Source organism: Bombina bombina, chromosome 5 (assembly GCF_027579735.1).
Source record: "Bombina bombina isolate aBomBom1 chromosome 5, aBomBom1.pri, whole genome shotgun sequence".
Lineage (NCBI taxonomy): Eukaryota > Metazoa > Chordata > Amphibia > Anura > Bombinatoridae > Bombina > Bombina bombina.
In genome coordinates, this window is record NC_069503.1 from 555,401,775 (window position 1) to 555,426,107 (window position 24,333).

Consider the following 24,333-nt stretch of genomic DNA (forward strand, 5'->3'; position numbering starts at 1 on the left):
ATTGGCAAGAAATTATTATCCCACGTGTTATTAAGTTTCTTCAGGAAGGGCTAGATAAGGGCTTTTCCTCTAGTTCCATTAAGGCTCAGATTTCAGCCCTTTCTGTGTTTTTTCATAGAAAGTTGTCACAGTTCAGGAGTCTTTACCTTGCTCTCAAAGTTCTTCAGCAAGCCCAGTATGTATGTATGTATGTATGGGGTACTTGTAAAGCACGGCTAATCACCCATAAGGGTCTCAAGGCACTGCTCATTTTATCGACCTGGGAAGGATGAAAGGCTGAGTGGACCTCACCGGGGATCGAACCTGCAACCCTTGTGTTGCTACAGAGCTATCTGTCCGGCTGATGAATGCTCTAGATATCAAGTTACTTTCTTTGAATTTTTTTTTTTTTTTTTTTTTTTTTTTGCAATTTCTTCTGCCAGAAGAGTTTCGGAAGTGTCAGTTCTTCAATGTGACACACTTTATTTAGATTTTCATGAGGATAAGGCTGTGTTGAGAACTGGTCTCAAATTTATTTCTTAAATTGTGTTGACGTATAATATTAATTAGAAGATTGTAGTTTCTTCCTCGTGTCCTAATCTTAAATCATCCAAGAAAAAATTGATGCATAATTTGGATGTGGTTAGGTCCTTAATGTTTTATCTCCATGCTACCAAGGAGTTTCGGCAATCATCTAGTTTGTCATCTTCTCTGGCAAGCGTATGTGCTCACATAAAGGTTTTTTTGTGGCTAAACTTAAAGGGACATGAAACCCAAATTTTTTCTTTTATGTCAAAATATATCTTAGTCAACATCAATTATTTTTTATTTTAGAAAGTTTAAACAACTTTCTAATTTACTTCTATTATCAGATTGTCATAGTTTTCTTGGTATCTTTAGTTGAAAAGTAGTGATGTATAAAGGATACATCCCTACTTTTCAACTAAAGATACCAAGAAAACTATGAAAATGGAGCTGGCCCATTTCTGACAGCAGTTTTGTAAGAATGTTATACATTAGCAAGAGCACTAGATGGCAGCAGAATTTCCTGACATGTGCACACTACCTATCTAGATATCTCTTCAACAAAGAATAGCATGGAAACAAAGCAAATTTTAAAATATAAGTAAAATAGAAACTTTTTTTAACAGGGTGTGCTCTGTCTGAATCGCAACATATTTTGGGGGGTTTCATATCCCTTTAAATCCATTTCCTGGGTATCTGCATTTGTATGATGTGTTAGTATTTCCAGCTGTCGGTGAGATAACAAGTTTGGATTGTGATCATACAGGAAGCAATTTAGAGCAGATAACCTGCACAACTACAAAAATCGGGTCATATATAAGAGTAACATGCCCTCTCTTGCATCCAATTGTTTAATAAAATGATCACTGGTTGCAGGACCGGACTGGGAACAAAAATAGGCCCGGGCATTTAAAGGCAGAACAGCCTACATCAGTTAGACCTCTGTCAACTAGGTAGCCATAATAGACCAGAACCCTTATTCTGCAGCACCTCTACTTAACAGAAAGACAGGAAATGTACTTTCTGCTTTACAAAATAGGCAGACTGTAACAGCTTTCCTATTGTTACCCATATTAAGAGATGGTGGAGGCTCTAAATAGCAGCAAGGCCCACATAAGAGCCCGGCCCACCAGGCATTTGCCCTGTATGCCCTATGGCCAGTCCTGGCCTGACTGGTTGTTTGCATTTGCCTTTATTTTGTCTCTACAGTTGGTCTTATGAAGTAAATGCAATTCATCTCCTGTTCTCAGGAGAAAAAAAATATATATAATCCTGTGATTAGTCAGCACTTTTCTGTAATGGTTATTTGGAATTGTTAAATACACACATATGATTAACCAAAACAGAACGTTTTGCAATCAGACAGTTATATAATGTGATGCCCTTTGGACTTTAGAAGTTGTTTTGTGTGTGTGTGTGTGTGTGTGTGTGTTATAGGTCAGTTACACTTACAAGCTAGTATGACACACAAAACTGTAAAAGGTAGTAGAGAAACCTAGTATTATCATGCAAGTATCATATAAGAGTGATTTTACCCAAATGAGAACTACACAAAGATAATGATGAATATCAGCTCTTATTTTAAAGCAGAAGATGTGTGCAATTTCCTTTTTTTTTTGCTGTGCACAGACTGTACAATCATTTAGCACATTTTAAAAATACAACTTGGGATTGGGTTTAAGGGACAGAGCCTGTGATATCCAGTGACTCAGTCTAAGTAGTATTGGGGCAGAATTTAAGCATTTGGGGAGGGGGGATTTGTGCAGTTCCAGGTTTCTTTAAGATATAGATAAACGAAGCAAGGGCAGCATGATTAATCTACCCATTAAAAAGCTCACAAAAGTAATACATTTTCTTTATTGCTTCAAAAAGGAACATTTTTAAATATTTCTTTCTTTCCAATGGCATGGAGAGTTGGTTTTTTTGTGTGTGTGTGTGTGTGTTATAGGTCAGTTACACTTACAAGCTAGTATGACACAAAAAACTGTAAAAGGTAGTAGAGAAACCTAGTATTATCATGCAAGTATCATATAAGAGAGATTTTACTAAAATGAGAAATACACAAAGATAATGATGAATATCAGCTGTTATTTTAAAGCAGAAGATGTGTGCAATTTCCTTCTTTTTTTTTTTTTTGCTGTGCACAGACTGTACAATCATTTAGCACATTTTAAAAATACAACTTGGGATTGGGTTGAAGGGACAGAGCCTGTGATATCCAGTGACTCAGTCTAAGTAGTATTGGGGCAGAATTTAAGCATTTGGGGAGGGGGGATTTGTGCAGTTCCAGGTTTCTTTAAGATATAGATAAATGAAGCAAGGGCAGCATGATTAATCTACCCATTAAAAAGCTCACAAAAGTAATACATTTTCTTTATTGCTTCAAAAAGGAACATTTTTAAATATTTATTTCTTTCCAATGGCATGGAGAGTCCACAAATCCATTCTAATTACTAGTGGTAATTCATCTCCTGGCCACCAGGAGGAGACAAAGAACACCCCAGCAAAGCTTTAAGTATCCTCCCACTTCACACAATCCCCAGTGATTCTTTGCCTGTGTACATCATAGGAGGTGTGCAAAGAAGGTGCCTGAAATAAATCAAGTATTTAATCCTTTAATAGGTACTTTTTCCTGTAAGCAAGGATTGGGGCAATGCTGTGTCCATGTCAATCTCTTTAGTAAGAGTAATGGTGGCTATTAGCTGTTGGATGTCAGTGAGGTAGTCCTTACTTAAACTCCAAACATCTATGCTAACTTCTATATAGAAAACCTGGGTTGTGACTGCTCCACAGCAGAAGACCCTGGAGGGTAAGTCCTTTCTTATTTACCTCACAGATAGGAAAATATCACTGAGGAAGGGCTGAAAGATTAATCAGGGACCTAGTGGGACCTGTTACCCTCGGAAAGGGTGGGTATGTTTATTATTTATATATCCTCTAAGTTGGGATATTTTGCGGCTGAGCAGTTACCTGGTTTTTCTACCAGGAACAGGGATTTTTGCTGCTTACATTACTGGGCAATTCTATTGATAAGTACCCATGTTTTCTATCCCTGTACGGTCCGTTTTGTACATATATTTGAAGTGTCTTATAGTTGTAAGGGCACAGTATTAATATGTTTATAACTCTTTTTATGTCATATTCCCTCCTTCTACTATTTGAGGGATCTGACTACCTATGGCCAGATGAGATTGAGTCAGGTTATGGCCTTTGGTAATTACAGTGGCTCTTTGACTGTTATCCTGTCAGGTTTTCCCCTCACACTGAGAATCGCGATTGCGGCTGTGAGACCGCTTTGCATGCTAGTCTTTAGCTGGTTGTACAATATCTGGCTTAGTCTAATGATCATTTCTTTTACTAGGTATTACAGAGACCCCGATCTCAAAGAGGGGTCCTGATTCAGCTGGTGCGTAGTAAAATCCGCCATTGGGGCCGGATACGTTAGCGGTGACTCAGTAGTTTTTTGTACCACTTTGGTGGTGATCGCAGAGAAAGCGAGTTGCACACAAGGGGCCAGGCTCTCATGTTCTGTTATAAAATCAAGGGTTAATCCTATTCCCTTTATTGAGTCGCCATTTTTATTTCTGGTCTGCGCTTGCCGTCTTGAACGACTTCTTTGTTGCGCTTCAGTACAACCCTATGGTGTTTTGTTAATTTATCCTCTTTTCTTGGACTTAAATTGGCTTTAGTTCAAAAACTTATACCAGTATTATCTGGGATTTTTTGGTACTTGCTGCCATCTAGTAGCAATTCAATACAATTATCCCTTCTAGAGCTACTGCAGATATTGGTCAAGATTACATATGCGGCACAGGCTTCAGCGTAACTGCTAAAACCCGCGCCACCAGTAATTTCACCTTGCACATCGGGGTATCACATATACGGCGCAGGCAGTTCATATAAGTGCTGTAAGTCGGATAAACTGGCAATGTCCAGAAATGAGCGTAAATACACATTTCTGGAGTCGCCAGTGACTTATGACACGTTAGAAACTGCCGGAGCCTAAGAAAAAAAAATGCTGGTATTATAAGTCTTGCAGGTACAGGTGTACCACTCACTTTTTTGGCCAGACTTGGAAATACCGCAAATCCACATACGTCAATTGCGTATCCTATATTTTCAATGGGACTTGCATAGCGCCGGTATTACGAGTCTGCAAAAAAGTGAGCGGTAGACCCTCTTCTGTCAAGACTGGTACCGCATTTAAAAGTCAGTAGTTAAGAGTTTTACACTACAACACCGTAGCATAAAACTCCTAACTAAAGTGCTAAAAAGTACACTAACACCCATAAACTACCTATTAACCCCTAAACCGAGGCCCTCCCACATCGCAAACACTAAAATAAAAATTTTAACCCCTAATCTGCCGAACCGGACATCGCCGCCACTATAATAAATATATTAACCCCTAAACAGCCGCACTCCCACATCGCAAACACTAGTTAAATATTATTAACCCCTAATCTGCTGTCCCTAACATCGTCAACACCTACCTACATTTATTAACCCCTAATCTGCCGCCCACAACGTCGCCGCCACTATATTAAAGTTATTAACCCCTAAATCTAAGTCTAACCCTAACACCCCCTAACTTAAATATAATTTAAATAAATCTAAATCAAATTACTATTATTAACTAAATAATTCCTATTTAAAACTAAATACTTACCTATAAAATAAACCCTATGATAGCTACAATATAACTAATAGTTACATTGTAGTTAGCTTAGGGTTTATTTTTATTTTACAGGCAAGTTTGTATTTATTTTAACTAGGTAGAATAGCTATTAACTATTTAATAACTACCTAGTTAAAATAAAGACAAATTTACCTGTAAAATAAAACCTAACCTAAGTTACAATTACACCTAACACTACACTATAATTAAATTAATTCCCTAAATTAAATACAAATAAATAAAATTATTTAAAGTACAAAAAACCCCACTAAATTACAGAAAATAATAAACAAATTACAAGATTTTTAAACTAATTATACCTAATCTAATCCCCCTAACAAAATAAAGAAGCCCCCCCAAAATAAAAAAAGGCCTACCCTACACTAAATTACAAATAGCCCTTAAAAGGGCCTTTTATGGGGCATTGCCCCAAAGTAATCAGCTCTTTTACCTGTAAAAAAAAGTACTAATCCCCCCCCCAACATTAAGACCCACCACCCACACAACCAACCCTACTCTAAAACCCACCGAATACCCCCTTAAAAAACCTAACACTAACCCCTTGAAGATCACCTTACCGGGAGAAGTCTTCACCCAATCGGGCCGAAGTCCTCAACGAAGCCGGGAGAAGTCTTCATCCAAGCCGGGCGGATTGGTCCTCCAGACGGGCAGAAGTCTTCATCCAGACGGCATCTTCTATCTTGATCCATCCGGCGCGGAGCGAGTCCATCTTCAAGACATCCGGCACGGAGCATCCTCTTCCATCGGAGTCTTCGTACTAAATGATGGTTCCTTTAAGTGACGTCATCCAAGATGGCGTCCCATCAATTCCAATTGGCTGATAGAATTCTATCAGCCAATCGGAATTAAGGTAGAAAAAATCCTATTGGCTGATGCAAGGTAGGTTGCGGCGACATTGGGGGCGGTAGATTAGGGGTTAATAAATATAATGTAGGTGTCGGCAATGTTGGGGGCAGCAGATTAGGGGTTCATAAGTATAATGTAGGTGGCGGCGGTGTCCGGAGGGGCAGATTAGGGGTTAATCAATATAATGTAGGTGGCGGCGATGTTGGGGGCGGCAGATTAGGGGTTAATAAGTGTAAGATTAGGGGTGTTTAGACTCGGGGTTCATGTTAGGGTGTTAGGTGTAGACATAAATGTATTTTCCCCATAGGAATCAATGGGGCTGCGTTAGGAGCTAAACGCTGCTTTTTTCCTGTAAGTGAGCGGTGAGCATAAACTGCTCGTTAGCACCGCATAGCCTCTAACACAATCTAGGTGTTTATATTTTCTGGGAGCATATGCAGAAAAAAGATGGCACTTTAAAGTCAGTATTATGGGACAAAAGACATCCTCCTTTGGGGATAATTTTATTGTGGGCAGTATGGCAGGCACTGGGGACGAGGAGACTTAGGCTCAGAGGTGGTGTTTTACTTTGTATTATACTCACAACGACTTTACAATACTTTTAGCCGACCATGAGATTAATTTTGTAATGCCCACGATGGGCGGGGTTAGCTGAGGCGGCAATTTTCTGTTGCACGCTTTTTCCCTACACTTCCTGTGTTTTCCGGAGCAGAGATAACTTAATCACAGATTATTAGCAGTGTTGCGGTTACCGGACTGCAATGTACATAGAGATAGAAGTTGAGCCCGGATTATCTATCTGAATATTCACTCCGTTGTCAGTCAAGAAGGTAAGCACCTCAGCAAAGCTAAAGCTGAGGTGTAGAGGTTGTCTGGAGTGTTTTTATGATACGCTATTATTTTACTGCAGAAAAATAAAGCAGTTTTGTTTTAAAATTTAAAGGAACAGTAACGTTTTTTGTGTGGTATTTTCTAAATAAAATATCAGTTTATTTGTGTATTCTGTTTATTTGTAAATAAAGATGGACCAAGAGGCCCTGCAGGATGTTACATGTTTTTTTATGTTTTGATGCTAATGTGGAACCACCAATCCCTTTCTGTTCCTCATGTAATTAAGAGAACTTTGGATTACAGGGATATACTTTTTTCTTATCCAACATTGTCTAGGGCGGAAGCTGTTCAGGAGTCTTCTGACAATGTTCAAGTTATGCCGCAGCTTTCTCCTCAAGTATCCCAAAATGTATTGTCCACACATCCAGTGCCCCGTGCTTTCTCTCTTACTCCACCTGGAGTTACGTTGCAAGACATCGCTTCCCTCATGTCCTCTGCGGTATCTGATGCGTTGACCTCTTTTCCAATGCTGCAGGGAAAACGCAAGAGGAAATGTAAACAATCAGTCGGTAAGGTTGCTGACACAGTCGTGGCTATTCCGAATGTCTCCTCCCAGAAATCTGAGGAGGAAGATACTTTGGTAGCATCTGCGGGTGAAATCTCAGACTCAGGCAGTGAAATTCCTTCTGCTAATACTGAAGTTGTATCCTTCAGGTTTAAGCTGGAGCATCTCCGTTTGTTACTTAAGGAGGTTTTGTCTACTTTGGACAACTCTAACACTGTAGTAGTCAATCCTAAGAAGTCCTGTAAGCTAAACAAGTATTTTGATGTACCTTCCATGGTGGAGGTTTTTCCTGTTCCAGAGAAAGCTACAGAAATTATTGCTAGGGAATGGGAGAGGCCGGGTATCCCTTTTTCTCCATCCCCTATATTTAAGAAGATGTTTCATATTGCAGATACTATCAATGAATCTTGGCAGACGGTCCCCAAGGTGGAAGGGGCAATTTCCACACTAGCTAAGAGGACCACTATTCCCATAGACGATAATTGTTCCTTTAAAGATCCTATGGATAAAAATTTTGAGAGGTTACTCAAGAAGATGTATGTACACCAGGGGTTACAATGGCAACCTGCGGTGTGTATTGCTACCGTCACTAGTGCGGCGGCATACTGGTTTGATGCGTTGTCTAATTCTATTTGGACAGACACTCCCCTTGAAGATATCCAGGATAGGATCAAGGCCCTTAAGTTGGCCAATTCCTTTATTACGGATGCTTCCCTACAGGTTATTAAGCTGGGAGCAAAGATTTCCGAGTTTGCTGTACTGGCCCGCAGAGCTTTATGGTTAAAATACTGGTCTGCAGATGTGTCATCTAAGTCTACGCTTTTGGCGATTCCTTACAAGGTTGGCGAAAATTATTTCTGACATTACGGGAGGAAAGGGTCATTTCCTCCCTCAGTATAAGAGGAATAAGCAGAAAGGACGTCAGAGTAATTGTCGTTCCTTTCGAAACTTCAAGGGTAACCCTTCCTCTCCCTCTACCAATCAGGAACAGTCCAAGCCTTCCTGGAGGCCCAACCAGTCATGGAACAAGGGAAAGCAATCCAAGAAGCCCGCTATTGACTCAAAAGCAGCATGAAGGGTCTGCCCCCGATCTGGGACCGGATCTTGTGGGGGGAAGACTTTCTTTCTTCGCTCAGGCTTGGGTTTGGGATGTTAAAGATCCCTGGGCTGTGGACATCGTGTCCCAGGGATACAAACTAGAGTTCAAGACCTTTCCTCCCAGGGGCAGGTTTCTGACTTCCAGATTATCTGTAGACCAGATAAAAAGAGAGGCATTCTTAAGCTGTGTTCGGGACCTTTCTGACCTGGGAGTGATAGTTCCTGTCCCAATGCAGGAACAGGGTCTGGGGTTTTACTCCAATCTGTTCGTGGTTCCCAAAAAAGAGGGAACCTTCAGACCAATTCTAGATCTCAAAAGTCTAAACAAATTCCTCAGAGTACCGTCCTTCAAGATGGAAACTATTCGTTCCATTGGTTCACGAAGGTCAATTTATGACAACAGTAGATTTAAAGGATGCGTACCTGTATGTTCCCATCCACAGGGACCATCACAAGTTTCTGAGGTTCGCATTTCTAGACAAACACTTCCAGTTTGTGGCTCTTCCATTTGGCCTGGCCACAGCTCCCAGAATTGTTTCAAAGGTTCTGGGATCCCTCTTGGCGGTGCTCCGGTTACGGGGCATTGCAGTGGCGCCTTATCTGGATGACATTCTGATTCAGGCACCATCCTTTTGACAAGTAAAATCCCACACGGAAATGTTGTTATCCTTCCTGCGATCTCACGGATGGAAGGTGAATTTGGAAAATAGTTCCTTAGTTCCAACTACAAGGGTAGTTTTCTTGGGAACCATAATAGATTCCTTTTTCTGACAGAATTCAGGAAATCAAAGATCTTCAATTCTTGTCTAGCGCTTCAATCCTCTCCTCGGCCATCAGTGGCTCAATGTATGGAGGTAATCGGTCTGATGGTAGCGGCCATAGACATCATCCCGTTTACCCGTTTCCACCTCAGACCTCTGCAGTTATGCATGCTCAGGCAGTGGAACAGAGATTATGCGGATCTGTCTCCACGATTACATCTGGATCAGGAGACAAGGGATTCCCTTCTTTGGTGGTTGTCTCAGGATCATATCTCCCAGGGAACCTGCTTCCGCAGACCCACCTGGGTGATTGTGACAATGGATGCCATCCTACTAGAATGGGGAGCAGTCTGGGTCTCTCTAAAGGCTCAGGGAACATGGACTCGGATGGAGTCTGTTCTGCCATAAATATTCTTGAGCCAAGAGCAATCTTCAATGCTCTTCTGGCCTGGCCTCAGTTAGCCTCGGCCCGGTTTATCAAGTTCCAGTCGGACAAAATAACTTCAGTGGCTTACATCAACCATCAGGGGGGAACTCAGAGTTCCTTGGCCATGATGGAAGTAGCCAAGATAATTCAGTGGGCAGAGACCCACAACTGCTGTCTGTCGGCGATCCATATTCCAGGAGTGGACAACTGGGAAGTGGATTTTCTGAGCAGACAGACCTTTCACCTGGGGGAGTGGGAACTCCATCCGGATGTGTTTTCTAGCTTGGTTCTCAAATGGGGACAGCCGGAACTGGATCTAATGGCATCTCGGCAGAATGCCAAGCTTCCAAAGTACGGGTCGAGATCCAGGGATCCTCAGGTGGTACTGATAGATGCTCTGGCGGTCGGTCCCTTGGAACTTCAGTCTTGCATACCTATTTCCCCCGTTCGCTCTCCTGCCTCGGGTCATTGCTCGAATCAAACAATAGAGGGAGTCGGTGATCCTCATCGCACTGGCGTGGCCTCGCAGGATCTGGTATGCAGACCTAGTGGAGATGTCATCTCTTCCACCTTGGAGACTTCCATTGAGGAAGGACCTTCTACTTCAAGGGTCCTCCCTCCATCCAAATCTAGTTTCTCTGAAGCTGACTGCTTGGAGATTGAACGCTTAATATTATCTAAGCGTGGTTTTTCTGAGTTGGTCATTTAGACCATGATTCAGGCTTGTAAGCCTGTGACTAGAAAGATTTACCATAATATATGGCGTAAATATCTGAATTGGTGTAAATCCAAAGGCTACTCTTGGAGTAGAGTTTGGATTCCTAGAATTTTGTCTATTCTACAAGAGTGTTTGGAGAAGGGTTTATCGGCAAGCTCCTTAAAGGGTCAAATATCTGACTTGTCTATTTTATTACACAAACGTCTGGCGGATGTACCAGACGTGCAATCATTCTGTCAGGCCTTGGTAAAAATCAGGCCTGTGTTTAAACCGGTTACTCCTCCCTGGAGTCATAACCTTGTTCTTAAGGTTCTTCAACAGGCTCAGTTTGAGCCTATGCATTCCTTAGATATTAAACTGTTATCTTGGAAGGTTTTGTTTCTGGTGACTATTTCATCTGCTCGTAGAGTTTTAGAACTCTCGGCATTACAGTATGAGTTTCCTTACCTTATTTTTCATTCGGATAAGGTTGTTTTGCGCACTAAGTTAGGGTTTCTTCCTAAAGTGGTTTCAGAGCGGAACATTAATCAGGAGATTCATTCATTCTTTGTGTCTTAATCCTTCTTCTCAGAAAGAACATCTGCTGCACAATCTAGACGTGGTGTGTGCATTGATATTCTATTTCCAGGCGACTAAGGATTTTCGTCAGTCTTCTGCTTTATTGGTGGTGCTCTGGAAAACGTAAGGGGCAGAATGCTACGCCTTCTTCTCTTTCTTTGTGGCTGAAGAGTATAATTTGCTAGGCCTATGAAACTGCTGTACAGCAGCCTCCTGAGAGAGTTATGGCTCATTTTACGAGGGCTGTTTCCTCTTCCTGGGCATTCAAAAATGAAGCTTCTGTGGAACAGATTTGCAAGGCTGCAACTTGGTCCTCTCTTCAGACTTTTTCTAAATTCTATAAATTTGATACTTTTGTCTCGGCTGAGGCTTCCTTTGGGAGAAAGGTTCTTCAAGCAATGGTGCCTTCCGTTTAGGGTCCCTGTCTTGTCCCTCCCTTATCATCTGTGTCCTCTAGCTTTGGTATTGATTCCCAATAGTAATTAGATGATCCGTGGACTCACTGTGTCATTAGAAAGAAAACAAAATGTATGCTTACCTGATAAATGTATTTATTTCTTGACACGGTGAGTCCACGGCCCGCCCTGTTTTCTTAGAGATAGGTTTTGTTGGTATGTTATAAACTTCAGACACCTCTGCACCTTGTTACTTCCTTTCTTTCCTTTGCTTCGGTCGAATGACTGGGGTTGGAGGGAAGGGAGGTGATATTTAACAGCTTTGCTGTGGTGCTCTTTGCCGCTTCTTGCTGGGCAGGAGTGATATTCCCAATAGTAATTAGATGATCCGTGGACTCACCGTGTCAAGAAAGAAATACATTTATCAGGTAAGCATACATTTTGTTTTTATTTGTGCTTCCCTGTACCCTATGGGTTTATCTTAATTTTTCGTTTTCTAATAATAATCTAATAATCTCTCATATTGAGGTGATTTATCTAATGTCTGTGATACATATTCTCCTATGTTATCCATAGAAGTTTTATATTATAATATTTCTTATTGGATCGCTTCTCTGCCTTTTAGCTAAGGATCTATTTTTATCAGTTTAATATTTGATACGTCCCCTATTTGGGGAACATATATTTAATGGATTTTTGGAACAGGGAGATGGAAGTAGAGCTTGCTCTGTCCACTACACGCATTGACCTGGTATTGTATGGTGCACTCCTCTCTTAAAGAATCCATAGGGGCTATATATATATATATATATATATATATATATTAATCTCTCGTAATGTATTGTGTTTATCATTTTCTTAGTGATTTTAGAATATTAATTCATTTTATTTAATCTCTTGCATGTCGAGGTGCTATTTGCATATGTTGGGAGTCGCTTGTGATTCTATTTTATCTATATGAGTTTATAACTCAATTTTATAATCCCTTTATTGAAGTGATTTGGAAAGGTCTCTGCCATTAACTTTTTGACCATTTTTATAAATACATCTTAAATATATTTCTTTGGTGTCCTGGGGACCTGGAATATGTTCTCCTTTCTCTTGTTGAGGAAATTGTATTCTTATAATCGTCGTTCCTTGTAGGGTCCGACTTTATGAGGTTTTCCATCCTATCACCTAGATCAGTGGTTCTCAACCTAAGTGACCACAAGGCCCAGTAAATTTTAGCCAGACCTGTCCAGGGCCCGGTAAGCATCGGCGGTGGGTTGGAGTAGGTTTGGAAGAAATTACAGCTAGACATTATGTGACATAAAACTTTATTAATACCAACAAAGCTATAGAAATATTACAATATCAACAGGCATAAAAAGAATAAATATTATGCCTAAATGTATAACAAAAAGGTTAATTAATGTGACTTTTGCTGACACTTTTCCTTTATTAGTTTGTCCAACTGCGGTTTCAGATTAGTAACAGCCAGTCTCAAACAATCCTGAAGATGAAGCCTGTTTCTTTGTTTTGTTTTTAAAAGTGTCATGGCTGAGAAACCAGTTTCACACAAATAAGTAGTAGCAAAACAGAGAAGAAACTTGATGGCTATTTCATGTAAGTGTTTATACTCCTCCTTCACCTTCATCCAAAACTTGGTCAGACTTTTGTTCTGAAAATCTTTTTCAAGTTGTTTGTCACATGAGAGTTCCAATAGAGTTTCTTTGGCTTCATAAGGCAAGCTGTTGTCATGACCAATAAATGGATTGACTATCCACATATTCTCTTTCCTGGGATCTCTTTCTTCAGGAAAATAGCTTTGGAATGCCTTCAAAAGTGCTTCAAGATGTTCTTTTATATGTTTTTTTACAACTTCTAAGTCAAAGCCAGTGTCTTCTTGGTGAAACTCACTGAATGCTGCAAACATTTCAAAATTATTTCTTTCAATCATTTCAACCCACAGAGATAGTTTCTTCTTGAAACCTTCCACTTTTTTGCTGCTGTGAAAATATTTGTCATTTCTCCTTGCAGACCCAAGTTTAACTCATTTATCTTTGAGAAAATGTCACTCAGGTAAGCAAGTCTAGCCACCCATCCTTCATCTTTAAATAAACCAGCCATTTCATGTTTTCTGCTCAGTAAGAACACTTCTACCTCCTTCCTCATTTCAAAAAGCCTCTTTAACACTCTACCTCTTGATAGCCATCTTACCTCTGTATGGCACAAAAGGTGTTGGTAATCTGATCCCATCTCTTCACAGAGCACAGCCAACAATCTGGAGTTCAGAGCAGAGTTTTTTATATAATTTACAAGTTTTGTGGCTTGTGTAAGAACATCATTGAGTTCAGGGGACAGTTTCTTTGAAGCCAGGTGCTCTTTGTGAATAAAGCAGTGTGTCAGCATTATGTTGGGATGGGACACTTCTTTTATCTTAGCACCCACTCCTGAATGCCTACCTGTCATATTAGCAGCTCCATCAGTACATAGGCCTACACAGTATTTCCACTGTAGACCTGCATTCTCAATGTACTCGTTTAATATTCTGAATATTTCTGAGCTAGTGGTGTATGTTTGTAATGTACACACACAAAGTATGTCTTCTGCCACATCACCCATGTCATAATCTGCATACCGTACATAGGCTATTAAAACACTGTTGTCTGCAATATCAGTTGACTGTGGTATACCTTTAACTCTAACTCCTCCTATGTGATCTCCTTCCTATTTAAGGACTACCTGTTGCATTCATTTACTGCCTGATTATTGAAGTCATACCTACTCTGATGTAGCTATTCCTATTTCAGGTCTCCTATCACTTGTATCCTGTGCAAAGTATCGTTCCAATATTTACTTTTGTTACCTTTTTGAATCTCATATGTTTTTGTCGCAACTTTGTTATTACCGAGTCTGGATCACTGAACGGCCGGATCTACTTTTTTACCGCTACCCGGAAGTAAGCCGCATTCACACACGCTGCCTGTCCCAGACACGGATCTTTCAATGCGGTAACGGAACTCTCACGGTCCTTAAGGTTGTAACGTACACGAACCAAACTAAAGCCTTTAAGCTTCTTACCTGCATGTTGTTGTCACCATTCTGAATTATTGGGCAAATCCTATTATCTGCAATATCCATTACAACCAAACAATGTGTGTCTGCGGAGTGTCTGAACTTGTAAATATTTTAGGATGTGTGTGATTGCGTGAAGTAACGGAGTTCTATTTTTGTTACTATCATTACTGATTCAGACCATGTCAGTATATCTACTCCTTCTGTGGCTTCCTTTAGATATATATTGAACATATGATATGTATCTCATTATTATTCCTTATCTTTATTAACACCTACGTTTGTAGTTAATACTAAAATTCATCATATATTAAATGTCTCATATTGTTTAATCAGACTACATAGAAGTTGTTTTCTGATTAGTACAAAAAAGAGCAACAAGCTCTAATTTTAGGGCTAACCTTTATAACTATTGCCATAAATACTTGTTTCCTGATTTACAAAGCTCACAATACCACATAATAATCAGGCCCAAAAGACAATCAAAATCTTTTTTGATTGGAATATTTACTATTATGGATCCTAATGAAATAAAGAAGGAGTTTAATAATGTCTATCTCAAACTTGATTATTTGGCAAGAGCAGTAACTGAAGTGCAAACTGAAAATGCTGCACTTAAAACTATAGTTAAAGATTATGTTTCACAAAAACCTCATGATCCACCTGAACCTCATATTAATTATCCACAACCTTTCTCAGGGAAACGTTCTGAGTTCAGGGAATTTAAGAATGCCTGTAACTTATTATTCTCCCTTAGACCTAAGACTTATCACACTGAGCGGATTAAAGTATGTACCACAATATCTTTTTTACAAGGTGAACCTAGGACTTGGGCTAATAGGTTTTTTGAAAACAATAACCCTATCCTAGATTCATTAAAGGATTTTTTTTCTGCTTTGACTAGTCTATATCAAGACTCAAATACTCAAATAAATGCTGAAACGAGATTAAGGTCTTTAAAACAGGGTAAGAGAAATGTGGAAGATTATACCACTGAGTTTCAGATGTGGGCAGAGGACTCTCAGTGGAATGAAATCAGTTTAAAGAATCAATATCGTCTGGGGTTGTCTGAATCACTCAAAGATGAACTTTCACGTCTTGAGATCCCTGATACTCTTGAGGGGCTTATCAAATTAAGCACCTCTTTGGATCGACGTTTGAGAGAAAGGAGAGCAGAGAGGGCCTCCTATGACACCCCATCCAGGAAACCTTACCAAGTCACCACAAGCCATGACAGAGCTCATGGCAGTGCTACCCCCATGGAGATTGGAGTTCTTAGAGGACCTCTGCCACCAGAGGAAAAAATTAGAAGGAGGTTGGAAAACCTCTGTTTATACTGTGCTCAAAAGGAACATTCAGTATCCACTTGTCCTATGTTAAAAAAACAAAAGAATGGTAAGACAATAACCAGTGACTTTATTTACAGCATTGCAAATGATACCCATATGACTTTGTCCATTTCTTTACAGTGGGACCAGAAAAATATCCAAACCAAGGCATTAATTGATTCAGGAGCATCTGGCAATTACATTGATTCCACCTATGTATATAAAAATAAAATACCAGTTATATGCAAACAAAACCCTGTCTCCATTAAGTTAATAGATGGTTCATTCATAGAACAAGGACCTTTCACACATCATACTGTTCCCCTGCTTGTAACATCATTCCAAGGACACACTGAATATTTATCCTTTGATCTCATATCCATACATCAGCATACTCTCATTTTAGGGTATCCTTGGTTGAAGAAACACAACCCAAACATAAATTGGGTTTCAAATAAGGTAACATTAGATTCTGCCTTTTGCTCAAAGACTTGTTACCCACATCAAACCATAGCGTCACTTGATAATGGTTTACCCTCGTGTTATCAGGATTTGGCAGAAGTATTCAATTTAATTAGAGGCAGAAAACCTTCCACCCCATAGGGATTTTGACTGCCCTATCGATATAATACCTGGTTCTAAAATCCCTCATGGTAAGATCTATCCTCTCTCTCAAGAGGAACTTCAATATATTAGAAATTACCTAGACGAAAATTTACGTAAGGGATTTATTTCACACTCCACATCCCCTGCATCTGCAGGAATGTTTCTATTAAGAAACAAGGATGGTACCATAAGACCTATTATTGATTATAGGGCATTGAATAACATCACAATAAAAAACAGATACCCTTTACCTTTAATACCAGAACTTTTGGAGCGTCTAACTGGTGCCACTATTTACACCAAACTAGATTTAAAGGGGGCTTATAATTTGATTAGAATCAAAGAAGGTCACGAATGGAAGACGGCATTCCGGACTAGATATGGCCTTTTTCAGTATAATGTAATGCCTTTCGGTCTGAGTAATGCCCCAGCAACTTTTCAGTTTTTTATAAACGAGATATTCCGAGACCTGATTGACGTTTGTGTCATAATATACCTTGATGACATCCTAATTTATTCTAGAACACCACAGGAACATGAAAAACATGTACGCTGGGTATTAACTCGTTTAAAAGAACACAAATTATATGCTAAACTGGAAAAATGTTCTTTTCATGTTACAGAAATAAAATTCTTGGGTTACATCATCAGTCCCAACAAAATACAAATGGATCCGGAGAAGGTATCAGCAATTTTGAATTGGCCTACTCCCACTTCAACAAAATCTGTACAACGATTCATTGGTTTTGTGAACTTTTATAGAAAGTTTATTAAAAAAATTTCTTCAATCGTTAAACCATTAACAGCACTTACTAGTGAAAAACAAAGATTTAAATGGACAGAATCCGCAAGTCAAGCTTTCAACAAGTTGAAAGAATATTTTACCACAGCACCCATCCTAGCTATGCCAGACTTTGATTTGGAATTTATTCTTGAAGTAGATGCATCTGACTCAGGTATTGGTGCAGTATTATCACAACAGGATAAAAACATGACTGAGATTCATCCTATTGCTTTTTATTCGAAGATGTTGACTAGCGCTGAGAAAAACTATAGCATAGGGGATAAAGAACTTCTAGCTATAAAACGTGCCCTAGAACACTGGAGACATTTATTAGAAGGTTCCAAACTGCCTTTTAAGATTTTTACCGACCATAAAAATCTTGAATTCCTAAAGACAAGTAAGACTTTGTCTGCACGCCAAGCAAGATGGTCGATATTTTTTGATCGTTTTAATTTTCTTCTAACATACAGACCGGGACACTTGAATACCAAAGCCGATGCTCTCTCTAGACAACATGATCAAGACACTCAAGATCAAATCAACCAAATCATTCCAAAAGAAAAAATTATAGGTTTGCTTACACCTTTGGAAGAAGATATATTAAAAGAATTAAAGCATGAACCACCACATGGAATAGACTGTCAGAAAGATTCTAATACTGGTCTTTTTTACCATAAATCTAAACTTTACATCCCCCAACAAATGAGATCTTCCATCCTTAAACAAACCCATGATGGGACACTTGCGGGTCATCCAGGTATTTCTAAAACTATTGACCTAACTAGGAGAAATTATTGGTGGCCACTCATGGATACTTATATAACAAATTATGTAAAACACTGTGATACCTGCGCCAGAAATAAGTTAGTTCACAAAAAACCATCAGGTCTTTTGTCTCCTCTGCCTATTCCTGACAAACGCTGGAGTACCATATCAATGGACTTTATTGTTGAATTACCTGAATCCCATCAATACAATACTATCTTAGTTGTCATTGACCATTTAACAAGACTGGCTCATTACATTCCATTAAAAGGTCTTCCTACAGCTTTCACAACAGCTCATGTTTTCTTAGACAATATAGTTCGCTTACATGGATTGCCTAAAGTTATTATAACTGACCGTGGTACTCAGTTTACCTCTAATTTTTGGAAATCTTTATGCAAGCTAATCTAGATTGATTCACGATACTCGACTGCATTTCACCCCCAGACAAATGGTCTCACGGAACGACTTAACCAAACCCTTGAGCAATATCTTCGCTGCTACATATCTCATCTTCAGGATGATTGGTCATCTTATCTACCTTTGGCAGAGTTCTGTTATAATAATACCACTTCTTCATCAACTAAACTATCCCCATTCTTTGTTACTTATGGATATCATCCTACCACCATCTCTTTGAGTTCTCAACAAGTGAACTCACCCTCTGCATTGGATTTTGCGACTAATTTACATGAAAGGCTGGACATCCTGAAAAAACATCTTTCAGAAGCCAAAGAATATCAGAAAAGGTTGTATGATACCCATCATACAGCAGGTCCTACCTATCAAATTGGAGATTTAGTTCTGCTATCAACAAAGAATCTTAAACTTTCCGTTCCTAGCAAAAAGCTAGCTAATCAATACTTGGGTCCTTTTAAGGTGTCTAAAATAATCAACCCCAATGCTTTGAGATTGGAGCTTCCTCAGGATTTTAAAATTCACCCCTCTTTCCACGTCTCTTTGCTGAAGCCATATCTTCCTTCACCTCAGTCCCTCTCCTTGTCTAGACCTCCTCCGATAGTCATTGATGATCGAGAGGAATATGAGGTTGAAGCTGTGTTAGATTCTAGGATCCATAGACGAAGGTTGGAGTACCTTGTGAAATGGAAGGGTTATGGTTCGGAGGATAACTCTTGGCAACTTCATTCTGATCTTCGCACTCCCCGTCTTCTGCGGAATTTTCATCGCCGCTATCCTGAGAAACCTAGTTTGGAATCCCCTGGGGTGCTTCCTTGAAGGGGGGGAGATGTGGTATACCTTTAACTCTAACTCCTCCTATGTGATCTCCTTCCTATTTAAGGACTACCTGTTGCATTCATTTACTGCCTGATTATTGAAGTCATACCTACTCTGATGTAGCTATTCCTATTTCAGGTCTCCTATCACTTGTATCCTGTGCAAAGTATCGTTCCAATATTTACTTTTGTTACCTTTTTGAATCTCGTATGTTTTTGTCGCAACTTTGTTATTACCGAGTCTGGATCACTGAACGGCCGGATCTACTTTTTTACCGCTACCCGGAAGTAAGCCGCATTCACACACGCTGCCTGTCCCAGACACGGATCTTTCAATGCGGTAATGGAACTCTCACGGTCCTTAAGGTTGTAACGTACACGAACCAAACTAAAGCCTTTAAGCTTCTTACCTGCATGTTGTTGTCACCATTCTGAATTATTGGGCAAATCCTATTATCTGCAATATCCATTACAACCAAACAATGTGTGTCTGCGGAGTGTCTGAACTTGTAAATATTTTAGGATGTGTGTGATTGCGTGAAGTAACGGAGTTCTATTTTTGTTACTATCATTACTGATTCAGACCATGTCAGTATATCTACTCCTTCTGTGGCTTCCTTTAGATATATATTGAACATATGATATGTATCTCATTATTATTCCTTATCTTTATTAACACCTAAGTTTGTAGTTAATACTAAAATTCATCATATATTAAATGTCTCATATTGTTTAATCAGACTACATAGAAGTTGTTTTCTGATTAGTACAAAAAAGAGCAACAAGCTCTAATTTTAGGGCTAACCTTTATAACTATTGCCATAAATACTTGTTTCCTGATTTACAAAGCTCACAATACCACATTGACTCATCTAACTGAAGTGAGAACCATGTTGATTTTTTAACTTTTTCAATGAGTTGAGCCTCCACATTTGCTGACATATCACAAACTCGACGAGCAATGGTGTCATTTGAAAGTGGTATTTGCTTCAGTTTATCTGCAGCAGACTGACCAAAGACTGTGCTAGCAACATCAATGAGACAAGGCTTAATAAGGTTTTCACCATCAGAATATGGTTTTTTACATGTGGCTATTCTTTTGGCAACTAAATAAGAAGACATTAAAAGTGACTTATCAGTAGTACTAGCCTGAACAAGCACACGTTTTTCACTATGAAGTGCTTCCTTTTTTTGAATAAAAAAGTCAACTGACTTATTAATAAACTCTGGATGGTTTGTAGTCAAGTGTCGAGATAATCTTGAAGGCTTCATTGCCTCATTTGCCAGGACTCTGGCACACACAACACACTGGGGTTTTGGTAATTTTCCGGGGACCTCAATAAATCCATATTTTAAATATTCCTCACTGTACTTTCGTACAAACGATCCTTTTTTCTTTACAATTTGTTCTTGCATGGTTTCTCTATCAGAATCATCACTATGGGTCTGAGATAATGATGACTTACTTGTGGAAGGAACTGCTTCAACACACTGCTTCTTTGAAACAAAAGATAATAAAGTTCCTTGGCGTTTAGCGCTCATGTTTTTAGTGTTAAATGAGTACTATATATGTACAGCTTTCCAGACCTTCCTCACTTTCTTCTCCAAAGTGTCAGCGGCTATACAGAAGAGTGTCAGCTGAGGCAGAGTTAAGCACTGATGGAAAAAACAAATTTTAAGTTTGGTGCTCAGATTAAAACAACTACTTAAAAGGAGGATTTGAAAAAAAAAATACTAACACCAATGCAAAGGGGCCATATTTACACAATGCCTTTTATAGTGGTTGACAAAAAAGTTAAACTTTCCTGTTACTTTAGATCCAAAAGAAAGAAGAAAAAAAAACACTTGAAGCAATTATTAGTTGTTCCTCAAAAAATGAAAAAACATTTTTCTTTTTTACTCCAAAGTGTCATATGTCCTTGAATTTTTATATGCAATCATATCCTTGTAAGACGCCATTCTTCCAGTATAAAAAAATTGCAGAATTGCACCCTTTCTTCATCATTCAGATGCTCCATTCTTCTTACCAAATTTGACGTCATCTTGCATAACCCTGTGTTCTCCACAACAAATTTTGACAGCCGATGGCATTATAAAGTAGCCAGGTGGCGGAAATTTTATATTTTCTAATATTATAACATTTCTGCTATCAAAAGCAGAAAATAATTGCATCATTTATTATAAATGTATTTATGATAATTTGAGCAATAAACATTTAAAAATGTTAATATTAGCTCATCATAACTTTTTAATATTTTAGTCAGGTAGCCAGTAAAATCAGCCAGGTAATGCACCCATTAAAAAGGTCCTGGGGACAACACTGTCCCACTTACTTTTAATAACCTCTTTTCATATATATATGCATTGGGGTTGGTATAAATGCATTTCTATCTATCTCTATATATGTATATATATGTATATGTACATATGTATATCTATATGCATATACTGTGTATATATATATATATATATATATATATATATATATATATATATATATATATATATAGCAAAACAGGAAACAGCACTCTCTGGACTTAAGTAAAAAACAAGTAGTTTATTCAGTAACGTTTCGGGGAATGCTCCCCTTCATCAGACCAACAACATACAAGTGAGACAAACATTTAAGCATACACAAACCCCTCCCCCTAGTGCAAAAAAAACGCCAAAAATGGTTGCCATAGCAACCAAGCAACCAGTTCAAAGTAAATACATTTACCAATGCAACAATGACATCAAAGAAACCAGATCATTATGGTTAATTAGCATCAGGTCAATTAGCAAATCAACACATCATCCTACCACATAATACACCTGCTGTATATTAGTACTTCTAATACCCCAGTGGCAGTGTGTCCTTTTAAAGAGACATATCACAATATTATTAGCTAAGTACAGGAACACAAGAATGTGTAGAAAAAAGGGGTTGAAAAAACGTTTAGTTAAACATCGGCACCTCATCATATTGAAATGCAATTCACGTAATGCACTTATAGTAAATGCCTAACTCATAATACCCGTACTACATAGTCAAGGGTCATGTGTACCATAAATGCTATAGAAGCAAATAGCAGCAAACTCGTTATACAGATACCTCAAACGATGTGACCGTATTACATGCACAAAGTGTAGCACGACCTATGTAATCACCCTGTTCAGCATCGGACCAACCTCGCGCTGAATCTAGCACAGTTACTAGCGGAACAACAAGGGATATGCGCATGCGTGGAAACCCGGCGCAGTCCAGCCCCCAATGCTCCAGCTAGGTACCCAATAGGATAGAAAGGACAAGCCCCCACACAGGACAAACAGAGTTATTAAAATGGCATGGTAAGAGGGCCCCAAGGTACTACTAAGGGAAGGAAGGGTCCGGGTCATGAACGTAATAAATGCAGCAGGATATGCAGTAGATAGTACAACACCCCTAATACCCAGATATCAGGAGTCACCCACTTAGGTCTCGTAACCCAGCTAGTTCAGTCTGACATACACGATGAGAAGGGTATATGCGTCTGTCATTTCTAACCTGTCAGCACCGGTCTTGCGGTCAAGGCACCTATTGTCCGTGCATAGGCAATTTTACAGGGTCACAAAAAGGATGTCTATAAGTGTGCGCATGCGTGTAAGCCATGCCCAGTCAATTATTACTGTGTAAGGCAAGGTCCCTGATAGGCCGTCTGGGACAAGCCCCTATCCCTGTGTGAGTGACAGTTTTGCTATGAGATCTTAAACTTCATGGCATTTACCTTTCTGAGTACCATAGGAAGAGACTCATACCTAGAGGCTTTAGAATCAACAATGTGCCCACCATAGGCAGACAGAACTCTGACTTCTGCAGGAAATGGGTAGCGATATTGAATAAATGTTCCCTTGATTTGAGCTTGCTAGTGGTCGAGGAAGTCAGATGTCAGATGCAAAAAGCAAAGGATGATATCAGCATTTTGGAGGAAGTTAAAGGCCAGATCCTGATGCAGGACAAATCAGAGAACTGGATGGACAAGATTAACACACAACTACGGGAATACAACAATGCCTTAATTGCCTTCAAAAACAAAAAACTTGGTTATGTTATGGAGGATTATAAGGATAAAAAGGTTTACCGATGGACACTTGGACCGGTTGAAAGAGCCCAGTACCAGCCAAGAAGACAAAGAAGGTTTAGAACATATGCACACCGACAACTGAACACGGTGGATTCAAGTTCTGGCTCTGACACGGATTACTCGGGTGACCGGCCACAGGAGAATGAGAACCAGCACAGCACTCAGCCTTTTTTAGGCATTACCACCCGCTCCAGGGGAAGGGGCGAAGACCGCATACATGCAGGGGCGGATTTTGGAAGAAGACCCCCACTACCCCGCAGGAGGAGGAGGATGTAACGGTCAATCTTAGCCAGCATGTCCTGAATGACAACGAAAGGCGGGTACTTATGAAGGGCCTCTCCTTTGTACCCACAACTAAGGCTGATGACTTCACTACTTATATTGACAGTATGCGTTTCCAGAGGCAGCTGAAACTGGGTGACTTTTTCCAGGGAAAGGGATTGGAAGAAAACAGACACCCCTTTAAGAAACCAAGTACATTTGAACCACCCACGACGAATCCAAGTATTAGAACTTATACTCGCCTTATCCAACAAAGATTGGGACAGAGGGAGCAAGGCCTAACTAGAAATAATATGACAACAACTGACTGGGAAGCTGTTCAATCCCTTAGAAATGACTCTACCATTGTCATACGCCCAGCGGACAAGGGTGGTGCGGTTGTTCTGCAGGATTATCAAGATTATAAGACTGAAATAGATAAACAACTGGCGGATGTCTCAACCTACAAAGCCTTACCTTGTGACCCCACGATTACCTATAAAGCACGGATTGACTCAGTTATTGAACATGCAGCACAAATGAACTGGATAGACCCTACCACCAAGGAATGGCTAACCACTAACAACCCAGTCTGGCCAATTCTCTATACACTCCCCAAGATACACAAACAATTGGTACATCCACCTGGACGCCCCATTGTCTCAGCACGGGGGTCACTCCTACAACCCCTGGCTAAATATGTTGACTCTATGCTACAACCACTGGTTGTAAACATGCGCTCATACTTAAGAGACTCCACCACACTCATTGCATATCTCACTGACATATCTG

The 24,333-nt window shown here is 39.6% G+C and overlaps 1 pseudogene; it reads left to right on the plus strand.

Annotated features, from left to right (window-relative positions):
- The first annotated feature begins 12,007 nt into the window (after nucleotides 1–12,007).
- On the plus strand, nucleotides 12,008–12,174 carry LOC128661848 (uncharacterized; annotated as a pseudogene).
- Nucleotides 12,175–24,333: the final 12,159 nt, after the last annotated feature.